The sequence below is a fragment of the Panthera tigris genome, chromosome D3 (assembly GCF_018350195.1).
Source record: "Panthera tigris isolate Pti1 chromosome D3, P.tigris_Pti1_mat1.1, whole genome shotgun sequence".
In the NCBI taxonomy this organism is placed as follows: Eukaryota; Metazoa; Chordata; class Mammalia; order Carnivora; family Felidae; genus Panthera; species Panthera tigris.
The window spans coordinates 17074442-17091412 of record NC_056671.1 but is presented as its reverse complement, the minus strand read 5'-3'; the positions used below and the strand labels follow the sequence as shown (position 1 = coordinate 17091412).

The following is a 16971-nucleotide window of genomic DNA, read 5'->3' as shown; positions in this document are numbered from 1 at the left end:
TTCTGTGTCGCCCTCTCTCTCTGCTCCTCCCCTGCTCATGCTCGGTCTCTCTGTGTCCTTCAAAAATAAATAAAAACATTAAAAAAAAAAAAAAGACTTAGCAGCTCAATGATATCAGTGAGGATATAGTCCCCATCTCTCCATTCTGCCATTGCCGGAGCGAGTTTCATCTCTTACCTTGCGGCAAGATGGCTGTCAAAAGTGCGGCTGTCACGCCTGCACGTACTGCAAACGCGGGGGAGCAGCACCCACCCCTTCCTCCAGCTCCTCCTTAGTCGTGAGGGAAAGTTTCTCAAAGGCCACGGACAGATTTTTCCCTCACTTCTCATTGGGCAGAACTGGGTCACATGCTAACTCCTCAACCAATTATCCGCAAGAGAATCGTACGGCCGGGATTAGCTTGAACCAATCATCTGCCGCGCGGGGGCTGATGGGAAGCCAACCACCTACCCTAAAAAAGATACGTGGAAGGAGGATCTGCCGCGCTAAACGGCCAGCGCAGTGGACCTTCTGCTTCCTTCAGCTTTGAACCCCCAGCTCAGGACCCTGAAGACACTCAGCAATTAGGGAGTGGGTGAGTAAGTGAAGAATCTTTCCTCCCCCTACTCTCTGCTTTGCCCAAGTCAATCATCTCTCGATGACCTCAATGCCCAAACGAAGCCACAAAAGGTGGTGTGGCTGGAACAAACTGGGAAATAACTGGAACTCCCTGGGAAGCTCTACTGAAGGAATGAGTGGATCTGGGCCAGGCCTGCTGTTGTCCGTGTCCAAAAATACTCCTCATCACCAGGCTCCCCTGGGCGAGAGTGGACGCCACATGACTGACCTGTCGATTTTGTCATTGGTGGTGTTGCTGCTTCTGTTTTAAATGAACTGTTCCTGGTATTGAGATGATTTTGGAAGCCTTGTTTATCAATATGGCTAAGAACAGCCATTGGTGCCCAGAGTAAGTAGCCACCCTGGTTTTAGCAGCGGAACAACCAAGAATTTCAGCCAGAGGAAACTGAACGGGCAATGTTGGGCCCTGAGTATTGGAATTTGGGCGGTCATTATCCAACACGGGGGCTGTCTCGTTATTTTCCCTCACGCTGGACCCGCGGTGGGGGTGTGAGGGTGGCTGTCTTCACATTCCAGCAGCAAATTAATCTTGGTCCGGAAATTCAGCTAGAGACTGCCTCGTCAGAACCCCACTGATACAAAACATACAGTGTCCTATGGACAGTCACCAATCTCTAAGATGCTCTGTGATTGGAGACAGCCTTCTGTGCGAAATACGGAAGACAATGTTGGGTAGGTGGTGGAATCATATGGCCAGCAGCCGCGCCAGGAATCCTGGCAGCTGTGGGAGTGACACAATTCTTCCGCCTTTCTCCACCCGTGCTATTGGGCTGGGCCGTGTGACTTGCTTTGGCCGATGGGATATTTTGAGATAACTGTGGGCCAGTTCTGAGCGCAAGCCTTAGGCGGGGCCTGAGTTTTCACTCGCCTCTCTTGAAATTTCTGTTCCCTGCCTTCAGAAGAGCATGTCTTAGGTGAGCACCGGTCCCAGGATAAAAGACAAGGGAGATGGTTAAACCCAACCCGCAGAGCCGTCCCCAACGGATCCAGGAAACTGTGAGAGGAAACAAAAAATAAATGCTTTTATAAATCACACAGACTGTTGGCATAATGGCAGCAAATGCCGACTGATACAGAAATCTGATCGCTAATCATAGTAAAAATAATAACTGATCATAAATATTGGGCCTTTACTATATGGCAGGCTGTACTTGTCACAACAACCCCATGACACAGGAATGGCCTCCATTTTATATAAGAGAAAACTGAGGCTCTGAGAAAGTAGGGAACTTGCCCAAGGTCACACACCAGAAACTTACGGACGGTGGATGGGGGACGGTGATGGCCCCAAAGGCCGGGCTCTCCCCATCTCTTCACCCAACCCAAGCAAATGATCAATGATGCACGGGTAGTTCTTTCAGGGCACAAGACCCCTGTCCTGCCATCTGAGCACAGGTAGGAAAGTAGGAGACTTTTCTGGGAAGCCCCTCTCCAGAGACCCAATGGAGTCAACCTCAAACTCGAAACTCTTTGGAAGCCTGGTGGTCCCAGGTGCATGAGTCATTGTCACCTGGGTGGTTGTTGCTGCCTGCTGCCATGTGAGTGTCCCGCAAGGACAGACAAATGCAAGCTTGCTCCCTGTTGCGAGGGCTGACATTTTGACTCTTGGAAGCATTTCTTGAGCACCTACTACCTACCAGATGGAAAAGGGATGGCAAAACCTGAGGCTCTTTCTAGATAAGAGAAGGAAAACACATTTGCAAAGTCCCCAGCATCACATCCCAACCTCTCCTCTTCCAGTCTCGAACAAGTCCTATTGTCGTTTGTGACCACCCTCTGCTCCCTTCTGCCCCTCACTCACCCTGGACTCAGGTGCCTGGCAATTATTTCAATCCAAGCCTTTGCTTAACTTGTCCCTGGGGTGTTCTTCTCTCTCTTCTATTTCAATGATCACATTTCTGTCGTCATGAAAGACCTAATTCGAAGTTCACCTTCTCAGATGCTTCTTCCTCCTGTGAGCTCTTGACTGCTCATCTCGCCAGCTGATCTAGATGGAGGCCTGTCTTTCCCATAAGTCCACGGGTTTCCCAAGGATGGAGACCGTCCCTTGCTTGTCATGTATCACGCTGCATCCCAGCATGCAGCATGATGCCAGGCACTGGGTAGACAATCTGGAAACGGTGCTTTATTGCTGTAGAACACTTTGCAGTGTATGAACTGCCAGACAGCTCAAGGGTCGTGTCTCAGACCCCGTGACTGTGACTATGGGCAGTTACTCACCTCTTGGAGCACCTGCTCGATGCTATTGTTCGAGGATTCCAGGAGATCATCCCCCGAAAGCAACTAGCAGAATGCCTGGCTCATAGTTGGCCCTCCAAAAATGCCATCTACTCATAGGAGTGATGTTATCATTTATCACGTTAGATTCTGGGGTAATAAACGTTGACAACTCTGCGTTGTAGGAGTCAGAAAACTTTTTCTCTAACTGCCTGAAAGTCAATATTTTAGGCTTTGTGGACCATATGGTGTCTGTCCCACTACTCATCTGTGCTTTTGTAGCATTGAAAGCAGCCACAGACCATGTGTAAATGAATGTGCGTGGCTGAGTGCCAATAAAACTTTATTTACATAAACTGGCAGCGGGCCGGATTTGGACCAAGGGCTATAGTTCACTGACCTTGGCTGCAGGAAATTACAGGAAACCAGAGATGGAATGTCCACTGTGCCTATTCAAGGTTGCAGTTCTCTAACTTGGATCTCGGGCTGCTAGCATCGATTACAGAGTCACCACCGAGGAAGACGTCTGCAGAGGGGAAGGGAGGGGAGGAGACATTCCCGACGTGCTGAGTAGAGGAAGAAGTCATAATGCATCGAAGCATGGGCTTTGGATTCCGACAGACATCAGACAGAACCCAGCTCCATCACCTGCTGTGTGTGACTTTGGGCAAGGGACCCCTCTCCACTCAAGCCTCAATTTCCTCATTTATAAAATGGACATAATAACAACTTCTGTTTCACAGGCTTTGGGAGGGTAAATCCCATCAAGCGCTTAGCTACCATGCCACAATTCGTAGAAGCGTCTTCAAAATGCCAAAGGGAGTATTACCTAGACCCTGGGCAGCAGGAAGAAAAAAAATATCGAAATGGAAAATGCTGACCTTCTATTAGCTTCTAATACATGGAATTTCTCAGCAAGACCTTGTAAACCGCTTAACTTTCGGCGAGGCTGACATTTGGGGGATGATCAACTCAGGTGTTTCTCATAGCCAAGAAGCTTTTTTTAAGAGGACACCAAGGCTCTCAGCGCGGCAATTCCACACCTCTAATCTCACTCCCTACAGGTACAGGCAGAGGATGGGGTCACAGCACCTCTGGGGCTCCAAGGCCCACCCTTCACCAGGCACTGGCCTCCCCCCCCTCCCCCAGTGTGGTGGGAAATGCATGGGGAGAGGCCCCCTGGGTGGGTATTGTTCGCTTGCCGATCTGGAGGGAAATTCACAGAAAAACACGGATTAACACTGGCAAGCAAGAGGATTAAAAAAGACTTCAGAGGGTAAAGAGAAATGAATGCTGATCTATTGGATACTTACTTCTGCACCCGGAACACCAGGTTTTCTCCTGATTCCAATAAGCTCTTTAAAAAATTCATGAGGTTTTTTTGTTTCTCTGCTTATTTATTCGAGTCCCCAGGATAAACTCATGAAAAGCAGCTTCTCGTCGCGGGCATCCTGGGGGAAGGTATAATTTGTATAGTTCAGGCTAATAAATTACACAATGTCAACATGTTCTGTCACTAATGTCCCACGGCAATCCCAGGCCCTATTAATGAGGGGTGGCCAGAGTAAGCGAGCATTCTCTGGCTTCCTCTTCCTTTACCTTGTTTCCTTCCCTTCCATTCCTGAGGGGCTTCCTGGTGCCAGGCACGGGGGACATAGAGATAAAAAGGCTATGGAAGGTCACGGCCAGGTGGGAAAGAGGACGCTTCAATGGAGAGCACACTGAGGCAGTATGCCAGGTGCAGGAATAGAGGCCGAGAGGCATCCTCAGGCAGCATTCATGAGGCACCTGCTGTATACTCAGAGCTGCCCTGGGGATGAGAGCAGGCAGGAAGCAGCTCCTGGACGAACTACCACCCCATGCCAATCATCTACCTCGTGCATCCCAGGCCCCCACTTAACTTGGACCCACGAGCCCCACACACGGCAGACCAGAAAAAATGAATACTTTCACCTGTAAGGATACAAAACCTCGAAACTACCTAGTGTTCCACAACAGGGAGCCCGTTATGCAAATGAGAGTACTTGGTGGCACATCACGTAGCCATTAACAAGGAAGAAGGTTGTGTAGCTACGTGGAAGAAACGCTTAGAAAATAGCCCCGAGAATGGAAGGTGAATGATCCATATTTTACCAGATGAGATGATGAAAAAAAAAAAACAAAAACAAAACAACTCACCAGGATCCTGCTGTCCAAGAGAGCGGGACCTGGAGGGAAAGGGGGAGATGGGAAGCGAGAGAGAAGGAAGGAAGAAAATGAGAGAAAGAGAAAGAAGGAATGGCCAAGAAAAAGGTAAAAGGAAGGGAAAGAGAAGGCTGACTGGGCCTCTAACTCACATCTGTTCGAGAAGACACCTCGGCCAGGACCCAGCTAGGATGCTACGCCTGCACAGTTAACTCCTTTAAAAAAAAATTTTTTTTAACGTTTTTATTTTTGAGACAGAGAGAGACAGAGCATGAACGGGGGAGGGTCAGAGAGAGGGAGACACAGAATCCGAAACAGGCTCCAGGCTCTGAGCTGTCAGCACAGAGCCCGACGCGGGGCTTGAACTCACGGACCGAGAGATCGTGACCTGAGCCGAAGTTGGCCGCCCAACCGACTGAGCCACCCAGGCGCCCCAACAGTTAACTCCTTTAAAAAGCTGTTGTCCTGGGGCGCCTGGGTGGCTCGGTCGGTTGAGCGTCCGACTTCGGCTCAGGTCACGATCTCGTGGTTTGTGAGTTCGAGCCCCGCGTCGGGCTCTGTGCTGACAGCTCAGAGCCTGGAGCCTGTTTCGGATTCTGTGTCTCCCTCTCTCTCTGCCCCTCCCCCGTTCATGCTCTGTCTCTCTCTGTCTCAAAAATAAATAAATGTTAAAAAAAAAAATTTAAAAAGCTGTTGTCCTTGGGGTGCAGGAGTGGCTCTGTTGGTTGAGCGTCTGATTCTCGATTTCCACTCAGGTCATGGTCTCACGGTTTGTGGGATGGATCCCTACATCAGGCTCTGCGCAGACGGCACAGAGCCTGCTTGGGATTCTCTCTCTCCCTTTCTCTCTGCCCCTCCCCTGCGGCGCTCTCTCTCTCTAAATAAATAAACTTAAAAAAACCAAATCTGTTGTCCTTGATGGCCTCAGAGCCAGAGCTTCTGGAAACCGCAGCCTGCGGACTCCCTGGGGCTGTCCTGGGCCTGAGGCAGGCTCATGCCAAGGAGCCCAGGGCGGAGGAATGGGGTCGGCCCCCTGGCCACTCTGTGGCCAGTCTCAGGCTGTCAAAATCCAAAGCGCACCTGGATTCACCTCTTAAGGCATTGGCAAAACCCGGGGATTTTACTGCAGGTGTAGCGGAGGCCAGAGGATGGAGATTACAGAGCCCATCTGTGAGCAAAGCTTCCTAAAACTTCCCTTCCGGTGTTTCTGTCTTCACCAGATTTGCATTATTTTTGGGCAGCTGCCACAACTCTCTTTTGTCCCCTCTGCCAGCTTTGTCCACTCAGGCTGGTTTCTCTCTGCACCTTGCTTCTCCAAACCCCCAACCGGCGATAAGGACCAAGCCCTGGCTGGTAACCACGCCCAACCTATCCTGCTTCTCCAGCCTGCCCCCCCCCCCCCCCCCCCCCCGCCAATTTCTTCCCCAAGGGTCCCAAGTCCCTCAAGCTTTTTTTTCCGTCTAGCATCATATGGGAATATGGTGAGTGACATCCTCTTTGGTGAACAAGATGGGCTCTAAATTCTGACTTAATCTTTGCAGGCTGGGTGACCTCAGGCAAGTGACCAGTCTGTTTTTGCCTCCAGACCTGTTTTTCCATCTGTACAACAAGGATAGTATAAGCACCCGCCCATTGAGATTGCTGTGAGTATTCAAAGAGTCGATGCATGCAAAATTCTGGTATGTGGAGAGTGTGCGGTAACCATCAGTACTATGATTTATCCACTGGAAAATTCCGTGAGGTCAGTAGGGCAAGGGCTATGGTTCTCATTTTCTAATGAACAAACCAAGGACCAGAGCACTGAGCTGACTTGCCCCAGGCCGCACAGCACAGTCAGCCGGGCCAGAAGTCAAACCTGGTTCTTGAGCCCAGAACCTTCAGATTTCAGTCCAGCTCCTTGAGGTCGAGCCCTGGGAAGGCAGGGGCCAGTGAGTGGGGGCCCCCACATCTTGGGCGTTGGTTAAGCATTCTTGAGAGGAGATAGTGCTTCCTGGCTCCAGTATTCAGAGCCTTGACGTTAAATTATGATAATGTATGACATGGGATTGTGCTGCCTGCTAGCACCTGACAATCACATTTCTTCCAGGCACAACTCCAGAGAGCCCATTTTGCTGTTCTCAGCAGAGTCTGGAGTGTCCTACCCCAGCCCCCCTGCTTGGGACAGGAAGTTTGGTGCCCTCACGAGCCATTTCTCATGGCAGCCACTCGAGGATCTCCTTGTTTTAAGATTTTATTTTTAAGTAATCTCTACACCCAACGTGGGGCTCGAACCCGCAACCCTGAGATTAAGAGTCGCACGCTCCACCGACTGAGCCAGCCAGGCGCCCCGAGGATATCCTCTATCATTTCTAGTTTAGCTGCATGGTGCCCCTCTTTGGCATACTGGCATCCCTACACGAAAGCGCAGAATTCAAAGCTCGTCACTGGACGCCCAATTAGCTGTCAGGATTCCCTCCCCTCCCCCTGCCATCATCACTCATGGTACTTCACAGTATAGCGTGGTGGTCAGAAAATTCTGGAGTCAGACAGCCGTGGGTTCAAAGCTTAGGTGAGACACTGAGTCCGAATTTGGGGAAATGACTTAGTCTCTCTGGGTCTCCATTGCTTCGTCTGTTTAATGGATATTTGAATAATGGAAAGGGGACAAATAATACTTCATAGGGCTGCAGGAATTCAGTAAGATTGTATCAGTTAGCTATGGCTGCAATAATGCCACATAACAAATAACCCTACAACGTGACAATCGGCAATCCACAGAAGAAATAGAAGTAGCCACCACATACATGAAAACGCTTCACAGCAACAGTAAACAAAGAAAGTTAACTAAGGAAAACCCAAGATATCATTCTTCACCTGCACCTAATTGGTAATTTTTTAAAAGATAGACTGAACTTTTTTAGAAAAGTTTTACACTGACAGAAAATTTGAGAAGAGAGTACGGAGACTTCCCACATATCCCCGCTCAGTTTTGCCTATTAGTATCATCTTACCTCAATACGGTACATTTGTTACAGCTGATGAGCTGATACTGATGCCTAATTATTAACCAGACTTCATATTTTATTCACATTTTCCTTACTTTTCACTTAACTTCCCTTCTGGCATCCAGAATCCCATCCACGATGGCACCTTTCATATAGTTGCCATGTCTCCTTAGGTTTCACAGACTTTCCTCATTTTGGATGACCGTGACACTTTTCGGGAGTACTGGTTAGGTATTTTGTAGAATGTCTCTATTAGTACCAAAAAAAAAAAATTTTTTTTTAAAGTTTTCATTCGTTTATTTAAGTAATGTCTACACCCAACGTGGGGCTCGAACTCATGAGATCAAGAGTCGCACGTTCTTCCAACTGGGCCAGCCAGGCACCCTTGTCTGATTTTTTTCCCTTAACGAATTGACTGGGGTTATGGGTTTTGGGGAGGAAGACTGGAGACGTAAAATTTTCATCACATCATATCAAGGATACATAGCATTAACATGACACGTGACCCCTGATGTGGGCCTTGATCCCATCTGGCTGAGGTAGTGTCTGTCAGATTTCTCCACTGTCAAGGTGCTCATTTGCCCCCTTTCCATCCCGTACACTTTGGAGGGAAGTTAACCTGCACAGCCCACACTTGGCCCACACTTGAGAAGTGAAGAGTTATGCTCCCCCTCCTTGAGGGCAGAGTATCTACATAAATTATTTGGAATTCTTCCGCATGGGATACTTGTGTCTCTTTCCCATTTAAGTTATTCAATCATTTATTTATATCAGTATGGACTCATGGCTATTTGTTTTACACGTTGAGTTATAATCCAATAATTCTTTATTTATCTGGTTCACATTGTCCCAGCTTGGGCCCCTGGGAGCTTCTCAGTTGGTTCCTTTGTTCCTTTGACATACCCCAATTTCTTTTTCGTTTTTAGTTTGGAGCGCATTCTTACAGTATGGCAGGATAAGGTGCTCCCGGCTCACCTTGCATATTTACCGTCCTGGTCATTGAATCAGCCATTTCTCCTACAATCCCTGGTTCCTTTTATGGGAGAATGGGGTTTTAAACCAAGACCCAGGCGTTAGATGTTTGTGTTGCTACTGGGGTGTCATTGCTTCTAGGCCCTCTCAGTGAAGAGCAGGAACTGTCTGTCAGCACGCTGACCTACATATACACAAGTGTATATAAATATTTCTGTGTGTAACAATATGTATGGGGTACATGGGTGGTTCAGTCGGTTGAGTGTCCAACTTTCGATTTTGGCTCAGGTCATGCTCCCATGGGATCAAGCCCTGAGTCAGCCTCCGCCCTGAGCATGGAGCCTGCTTAAAATTCTCTCTCTCTCTCTCTCTCTCTCTCTCTCTCTCTCTCTCTCCCCCTCTGTCCCTCTCCCCTGTTCACACTCGCTCTTTTTTTTTTTTTTTAATTTTTTTTTTCAACGTTTTTAATTTATTTTTGGGACAGAGAGAGACAGAGCATGAACGGGGGAGGGGCAGAGAGAGAGGGAGACACAGAATCGGAAACAGGCTGCAGGCTCCGAGCCATCAGCCCAGAGCCTGACGCGGGGCTCGAACTCACGGACCGCGAGATCGTGACCTGGCTGAAGTCGGACGCTCAACCGACTGCGCCACCCAGGCGCCCCTCGCTCTCTCTAAAATAAAAAAGAAACACACACAAAAACCCCAGCATGTACATATATTAAGCTATACATGAGTTCATACTGATGTCCCCAGCTCTAATCTATTACCACATGAATCATCTAGCCTCCTACCCTTGTTCATTTTATACTTCAACAATGAGAAGCCTGGTTCCCACCATGCACCATCCATTCACGTAATTCTTCAATTCCGGTATCCTTTAGTCTCTCAGACTCTGCACGTTTCCAAAGTTACTTAGGTCAGCACCTTTTCTTCCTTCCCCCTTTAGTTTGGCAGTTTCACACATTTGTGGATTCTTTATCACAGGCATCACAGCAAGCAGGAGCTGGTGCTGACCTTCATGAGGACGTGGGGCAAGTTCAAGGCAACACCAGCCAGAATATCAAGCGACACTAAGGCATTTGGTATAGAAATTAGCTGCAGGGCCTCACATAAACTCTCTCATGTTAGAGAATGTGCTAGGCATCATTTACTCCTTCCCCACAATTATCCATGCCCTGGGGATCAAAGGTGTTTCAGACATGGATCTAGCCAAGTTCAGGAAGGCATGGAAGGCATAGGCATAGCTCACCTTAATACCAGGCAGACAATGAAACACAACAGGAGAGTGAAGTTCAGAAAACAAAGCCTTCACTTCCAGCAGGGCTTGGAGCCCCTGGGAAGATCTGGGAACTTTGGGCAAGATGACGTCCAGGAAGCTGAACGAGAAGAACCTTCTCTGTGAGCAAACCATGGGGATGGAGAAAAGTAAGAGTCTTGTGAATGGAGTCTAGTTTTCTGACATCATGTTTTAAAGATCTTTGTTTTTTTAAGTTTACTTATTTTTGAGAGAGTGACAGAATGGGCAGAGGAGGGGCAGAGAGAGAGGGGGACAGAGGATCCGAAGCAGGCTCTGTGTGGACAGCAGAGAGCCCAAGGCGGGGCTCAAACTCACGAACCGTGAGCTCTTGACCTGAGCTGAAGTCGGAAGCTTAACCGACTGAGCCACCCAGGCCCCCTTCTGACATCATTTAATTCCACGTTTCAAAACAGAAATAGCCTTATCATTTCTATGCCTAGGAAAGGATGTCAGGATGTCAGGCTCATAAAAAAAACAACAACATAGCTGTATATATTCCACTGCGGGGCAGAAGTATATTTTACAAAATCTGTCTCATTGGTCAGACATTTGTGTGACTTACAAGCTTTCACTCACAAGCTTTCAAGTGACCCTATAATACAAATATTTGCACTTGTCCAATTTTTGCCTTAGGATAAATCCCTAGTAGTGAATAGTTGGATCAAAGAGTCTGGACATTCTAAATTCTCAGTATCTACGGCAAAATTTCCCTACAGGGACCAATTTATACACTGAGGCATGAGAGTGGCCATGTGTCCACAATTGTGTTGTTGACAATAACTTCCTGTTATCATTCTTCTTAATCTGCTTGCTACGTGGGTCGCTGCCGCAGAACCTCATGAGCCACATGGTATCGACTTGTCTGTCACCATTCACCTTCTGCCTTCCTCCCCCGACTGAGCTCTGGGGGCTCGAAAGCTTCCCCAATCCCCCACATACCACACCTGGAAATGTCTCTGGACTCTGTCCTTCCGGGTGACAACGTGAAAACAGACGGCTCATCAGCTCGGCCTGAAAGCAGTCTGTTCATGGTCTCCTTCAGGTCAGGTACCGAAAACCTGGGCTGGAGGCAAGGAGACCTGTGCTGTGATGGAGGGAAGGCCTGGCCTTTAAGAAGAATATTTCATTCACGCCCCCGGTGCGTGCCGGCATTTCTGCAGCTACGTCTGTGTGTTCCCTTCGTGCAGATCACTTAGGGCCTCAGACGGAGCTCTGCTGTGAGCATCCCCGTCACCCTGGGCACACACATCACGTCCTAGCCACTTGGAACCGATGTTTCCATAACTGGGGGTGGCAGGATGGTGGGAAGCCCTGGGATCTTGAGAGAAGGGGCTTAGGGGTGGTTTGAACAAAGAACACGCGTATCATTTCTCATTCCAAGCCTCCCTACGCGTTGAGAAAACAGGCTCAGTAAGGAGGAAAAGTGAAGCCCAGAAAAGGGGAGACATCTGCCTGGGGCTGCACAGCAAATCACCCTGCCTAAACCCTTAAGAGCCTGAGTCCTCATCAGACCTGGCTGCCTCCCCGACGGCAAACTCCTCGTTCTGAATCTCAGCACGCAGTGAGACTCACGCAGAGGCCTGTTTATGCTGTTGCATTACCAAGCTTTTAAAAGTCCAGATGGTTCCAGTTGTAGGGATCTACAGGCCATAAAACTGTCATGCTCACAACGCAGCGTCTCTCAAGGTAATGATGTAATCTGTTTGCAGAAAAAGGCCCCTGGTCCAGGCTGTCATAAGAGCTGTCACTGCACGAGCCTCCGCCAGGGTAGCGGGGGGTGGGGGGGGGGGTGGGGGGGGGGGAGTGTGGTGTGTGCTCATAATGGGGCAGTGTGGAGTAACCCTCCTCTAGGTCGGCATTCTCCAGCACACAGGGGCCCAATGTGCTTGGGGAGAGCGGCAATCAGATCTGTGTGCCTAGTTCACGTCCTCGATCTCCTCCCTGCGCAGAACTGCAAGGCAATGCCCGTGGGCCCTCTCCCAGCTCCCCTGCACGCAATTGATGCCGCCTGGAGTGCCCTCCCCTACATTCGCCTTCAAATCCAGCTTAGGACTTGGGCACAAGCCCCGCCTCTGAGTGTCTGACCCAGGCCAAGCCACTTTACCTGTCTGAGATTGTCTTTCCTCTTCTCTAAGTTGGTGTCAGTAACGGATCCAGCTTCGCAGTGCTGGTACAAAGATTAAGCAAAATAATCCTCACGGGCTGCAGTAAGGGCATGCTGGCTGTAACAAAACCCCATTCAGATTAGTTGAAGCTAAACTCAGGAGGGTGAGGGTCTACTCAAAATGGGTATAAGCCCAGAGTGCCTGGGTGGCTCAGCCGGTTAAGTGTCTGACTTGGGCTCAGGTCACGATCTCACAGTTCGTGGGTTCAAGCCCCATGTCGGGCTCTGTGCTGACAGCTCAGAGCCTGAAGCCTGCTTCCGATTCTGTGTCTCCCTCTCTCTCTGCCCCTGCCCTGCTCGCACTCTGTCTCAGTCTCTCAAAAAGGGAATAAACGTTAAAAAAAATTTTTTTAAATGGGTATAAGCCCAATCTTAAATTTCGGGTGTAAAAAAGTGACATCACGTGAACATGCCAGTTGATGGCTCAAGGCCCCTGCACACAAGGACATCCACCTCTTCCTGTTAAAAATCCCACCCACGCTAACCATTCCTGGGTGGTTCATGGATCCACCTGCAGGGAGGGGCTTCCACAGCAGAGAATGACTCACCTGGTGTCCCAGAGGACCACCTCACCCCCCTGGGGACCAAGCTGAGTCCCCGGATCAGTGCTCAGCCTCAGCCTTTTCAGTCACGTTCTGCTTCCCAGGAACCTGGAGTAAGTTCGGTGAGGTCAGGAACCGTGTTTGTCCTATTTGTCACTGTGTGCCCAGCATCCAGAACAAGGACTTGGCACACAGCATCCATTATATGTTGAAGGGATGAATGGGGGTGGGTGTGTGTGTGGATGGATGGGTGAATGAACAGATGAATGGATTAATGGATATATGGATGAATGACTGGATGGCCATATGGATTCATGAATGGATGGATGGGTGGAAGGATGGCAGGAAAGAAAGAAGGAAGGAGGAAAGGAAGGAAGAAAAGGAAAGATGAATGGATGGATGGACAGACAACTCAAGGTGTGAAATATCAGCCCCCAAGTCATGCTTCAGAAAATTTTATAAGTAAACACCTTTGGTAATTTAGCATTTTGGAACAGCTGGACGTATATCTTTTTTATTTTTTTAAATTTTTTTAACGTTTTTTATTTATTTTTGAAACAGAGAGAGACAGAGCATGAACGGGGGAGGGGCAGAGAGAGAGGGAGACACAGAATCTGAAACAGGCTCCAGGCTCTGAGCTGTCAGCACAGAGCCCGACGCGGGGCTCAAACTCATGGACCGTGAGATCGTGACCTGAGCTGAAGTCGGACGCTTAACCGACTGAGCCACCCAGGCACCCCTATCTTTTTTAAATAGAAAAAGTAAATCGGGGGAGCCTGGCTGGCTCGGTGAGTTAAGCGTCTGACTCTTGATTTCAGCTCAGGTCATGATCTCACGATTCAGGGGTTTGAGCCTACGTGGGACCCTACGTGGGATTCTCTCTCCCTCTCACTCTGCCCCTCCCCGACCCCACTGCGCACATTCTTTCTCTCAAAATAAATAAGCTTTAAAAAAAATTTTAAGAAGGAAATCAACATCTTTAAAATCATAGCCTAGGAACTTGCTGATTCTGCATGAATTTGCCTTCTCGCTGTGTTATGTAATGATCATAGTTATGCATGTAAATATATTTCTAAAACACGGTCTCTAATTACACGGATGTGATCTGTGTTGATGATTCTGGGAAAGAGGTTAAAAGTCACCAGAAAGGGAACAATAGCAAACGTCTACAGAGTGTCCACTAAGCATCAAGTTGTTTTATTAAAATGCTACCCTGGCGGGGTGCCTGGGTGGCTCAGTCGGTGGGGTTAACTGTCTGACTTTTGATCTCGGCTCAGGTCATGATCTCACAGGTTCATGAGTTTGAGCCCCACATCAGGCTACACACTGTCAGTGCAGAGTCTGCTTGGGATTCTCTCTCTCTCTCTCTCTCTCTCTCTCTCCCTCCCCCACTCCTGCTCTCAATCTCTCTCAGAATAAACTTAAAAAAAATTTTTTTAATGCTACCCTGTCAGATTCTCTCAGTTCTGCACCGAGAATAATTTCATGCCCAGTTTTCAGGTGAGGGAACTCAGATGCCATGAGGGTTCATGTCCTGTGGGAGGCCACACAGCTGGTACATGGCAGGGCTGGCTTTGAATTCAGCTTTGCTCAGTCCCCCACGGCCTGCCTGGGAAGAGGGCCTTCTGGAGGAGCAGGAACGGGGTGACCATTGTTTTAGGGCTGTGCTTACCTGTGCTGGCTCGCTAATCTCACAGCAATCCTGTAAGGAAGGAACTGTTATTACCCTCACCTGGCAGGTGAGGAAACCGAGTTTCAGAGCTAAACACCACTTCTGAGGTTGTTGATTTAATCCGCGTGAAAGCTTTTCAAGGTCAACCGGATCTCGTGGCAATATGGCCCTAGAGAAGGCAGACAATGGGCTCCAGGGCCTCCTGGGCTCGCTCTGTGCCCTAAATTCCTTCATTACACTCTCCTTGGAGTCACGGTGTTTTGACTCTGGTTAAAATGCAAATCGTACCTGGAGGATAACACAGAAAGCCATTATTGGCCTGGAATAACGCCAGGCCACATTCGCGTCCAAATTCCATTTTCAATACCTTTGGGTTTCTTTCTAATAACTTGAGAATGTTTTTCTGCAAGTAATTCATGTTCATTGTAGAAATTTAGGAAACGTAGAGAGGCAAAAAAAAAAAAAAAACGAATAAAGAAAAAAAATTGCTTGAAATCTTTCTGAGGCAGCCATGTCTTTCCATTTCATCTAGTAGCCGTGCTCAAATTTAAAACCATACATGTCCCACTCTCCACCCAGCTAATTAGCGGCTGACGCCAACCCCCAGGCTGGGGGTGGGGGTGGGGGTGGGGGTGGGGTGAGGGGAGGAGCACGTGACCCAGAAATGGCCAATTAGAGCATCCCAGCCCTGGCCACAGTGATTGGTTCACGGAAGGGAGCACAACTAATCCCGGCCAATTAGAGCTCTGCCCAGAACTTTCCCTGGAATCGGAGAGAAAGAGGCTTTTCTTCTTCTTTTTTTTTTTCTTTTTACTTGTCCTAAGTTGCAAAGAGGTTGGGAGCAGGAAGTGGCCAGTCTTGCCTCAGTGTGTGGAGAGTTTGCCTGAGAATGAAGCCAACTCCACAGAAGAAAGGAGAGCTGAGACATAGGGAGAGAGAGATTTCTGACATTGTCTGAGCACCTGGATCCAACTACACCTGAAGCCAGTATTTTAATAGAGTTTTCAGTTATTAAATTGAGCCATATGAATTCCAACATTTGGCAACTTTTGACCCCCTCCCTCCAAAGACAATTTCATATCATTCAGCTTAATACACGAGACAACAAATCCCTTTCCCTACTTAACTGAGTTTAAATTGCGTTTGAGTCTTGCAACTGAAAGAATCCTGTTCAATATACCCATCATCCAAAGAAAATCAACAGTCACATTTTGCTCTATCTCTTCCCATACTTCTCTGTGTGCCTGTGTTTGTGTATGTTTGCATACTAGATCATAGCATAGTGTAATGCAGTATAATAACTTTGTGACATTTTAATTTAACTTATTATCTGTGTAATTCGTTGTTCCATATCTGCCTTCTCCTAGGCACTGAAAGTTCAATACCTGCCTTCCCTTGTGGAGAACACAGCGGCAGGACCATACTAGGTGCTCAATAAACATTTGTTGCCCGTATCAATACAGGTATATACAGGGGTGCCTGGCTGGTTTAGTCGGTAGAGCGTGCGACTCTTGACCTCGGGGTTGTGAGGTTGAGCCCCACGTCGGGTGTAGAGATTGCTTAAAAATAAAACCTGAAAAAGAAATACAGGTATATACTAGAAAGTGGGATCCAGCGCGAGAGAATGATTTAGAGAAAAGCCAATCTGCAGCCTGGCATACATCTACTCCATAAAAGTGAGATATACTGTCCCATTAGAGTAGGGTCCACGTGCACAGCAAACAATGAAAACTGAACACCTGCATTAAAATTTACACGGGAGGCCAGCTAACCCCAGCAGGCTAGATAGAAGACCGGCACTTGCTGAGGAGAATGTGTTCAACTTACCAGCCTTTAAAAAACGTTGGCAGGGGCCAGGTTGGGGATGGGCGCAGGAAAGAAATCCAATGACAGGATTCGTGATTTGAAACCCGTAGAAAGAGGTTCAGCAGAGGACTTTTTCTGAATCTTCCGAACGTTCATTGCTTAGGTCACAGGCTGGTGACTTATTACTGCCCCCTCCAGGTGGTATGGGGAAATGCAGGGGCAGAAATGAACTGCAGTCGGTCAAGCCATTAGTTGCACTACTGCGTTTATCATAGGCTCAGGATGATCAGAACCTGGAGTTATGCTCTCTCCTTATTTCAACCATCATCAGTCTTCACGTCAACAGCAATAAGAGTGGCTGTGGGGAACAGCTAGGCAAGGGGCTAAGAGCTTTCCATGCATTATCTCATTATCTCTTACAATACCCTCGGAAATGGATACTTTTAGGGACCCCTGTTACAGATGGGGAAGCAGAGGCTGAGACAGGTGAAGCCACTCGCTCAAGAGCACATAGC

General features: G+C 48.4%; 3 long non-coding RNA genes across 3 annotated transcripts; 1 reads left to right on the top strand and 2 right to left on the bottom strand.

The window, feature by feature from the left end:
- Positions 1 to 16: 16 nt before the first annotated feature.
- Positions 17 to 4284, bottom strand: LOC122232741. Its single transcript, XR_006210130.1, has 3 exons — positions 4149 to 4284; positions 178 to 1612; positions 17 to 57 (listed from the first exon to the last, which is right to left on the bottom strand). It is a non-coding gene; the product is annotated as an uncharacterized LOC122232741 (long non-coding RNA).
- Positions 487 to 16112, top strand: LOC122232740. Its single transcript, XR_006210129.1, has 3 exons — positions 487 to 574; positions 6561 to 6662; positions 16018 to 16112. It is a non-coding gene; the product is annotated as an uncharacterized LOC122232740 (long non-coding RNA).
- On the bottom strand, positions 8114 to 12016 carry LOC122232742. The gene is made up of 3 exons (XR_006210131.1): positions 11874 to 12016; positions 11217 to 11335; positions 8114 to 8252 (listed from the first exon to the last, which is right to left on the bottom strand). It is a non-coding gene; the product is annotated as an uncharacterized LOC122232742 (long non-coding RNA).
- Positions 16113 to 16971: the final 859 nt, after the last annotated feature.